Source organism: Theobroma cacao, chromosome 2 (genome assembly GCF_053813885.1).
Source record: "Theobroma cacao isolate CCN51 chromosome 2, ASM5381388v1, whole genome shotgun sequence".
NCBI lineage: Eukaryota > Viridiplantae > Streptophyta > Magnoliopsida > Malvales > Malvaceae > Theobroma > Theobroma cacao.
This window is the reverse complement of record NC_142640.1, coordinates 34,823,992-34,825,357: the sequence shown is the minus strand read 5'-3', so window position 1 is coordinate 34,825,357 and position 1,366 is coordinate 34,823,992.

Sequence of the window (1,366 nt, the reverse complement as noted above, 5' to 3'; positions counted from 1 at the left end):
AGGGATATGCATCCTTATTCTTAGACAAAATTTTCATGAATCTATTTGGGTGAATATTAAAGTTTGATGCTCAGATTGGAGATTTGATCCCATATTTAAGAATATGTGTAAGGATTGTTAGTTATATGAATGATTTGAAGTGTGTTAACTGATGGAAATGAATTAAGTGTCCAAATGAATGAGATTTGAGACTTGAACAAGTGGACAAGTATAAACTATGCGTGATCTATCGATAAATGTTCTACATCTATTAATAGAAATAAAATAGAAGGCTTGGGAAAACAAGTTGCATGAATATCTATCGATAGATCTTCTTAACTATGGATAGATGACCACCAAAAAACCTTGCAAGATAAATGCACGAAACTAACAATTGATTTACGAAATCTATCGATAGATGGCCACACAAAATGAAAAGTAAACAAGCCGAGAAGCATCTATTGATAGATCTACGAAATATCTCGATAGATGGCTAAATGGGGAAAAGTAAAAAGAGGGCTAGGGCACAATCTATCGATAGATGAGTGGAATCTATCGATAGATGAAGGTCAACGCTTAAAATTTTTAGGAGGATTTATCGATAGATGCCTCCCATCTATCAATAGATCACCTTGAAAAATGCAAAAAAAAAAAAGAGATAATTTTAACCCAAAACCAAAAGAAAAACCTTCTCTGTCTCTCAAACCCTTCAAAAACCCTAACCTCTAAATTGATTTTTAGCGCTATTTGGACTGGATTTGAGCTTGGGAAACCACTTTAGATTAAGATTACATGTTTGTACTGATTGATTTTTGATTTAATCAGTTAACAATTATGATATTCAGTTTCTCCAGCTTTGGTGATTTTCTCTTTGACTTGGGTTGGAGATTTGGAGCTTAGATTGTGTAACTCAACTTCTAAGGTAAAGGTTTGAGCTTGTGTAAATGGATTGCTAAGAATTTAGCTATCTTTGGAAAAGTTGGAGAATTTTTGAAAGCCATGAATAATTAGTTTTATGATGTTTTGATGTGTTTTAAAGGGAAGTTGGAGCTATTTGATCAAGCTAGTGAACTAGAGAACTGTTAGAGGCTAGAAGTGGACCTTGGCGGTGGAACACACCTTCAACTATACTATGAGTAGGTTTAAATTAAAATGCATGTAATGCATGACACCTGTTAGAGAAGCTGCCATGGTACTAGAATAGATTATATATGTGATGTATATGTTTGTTTAAGGGAATGTGCCTAGGCTAGAGAACAAAAATCTATGTGACTTTGTACTGTGATTGTGCGTTTTAGAGCAAGCCATATAGTGGCTTATGTTGTGTATGTTTAGACTAGGAAGTCTAGAGGATATGATGAACGTTTAGGAGAAGATTACCCAAGAC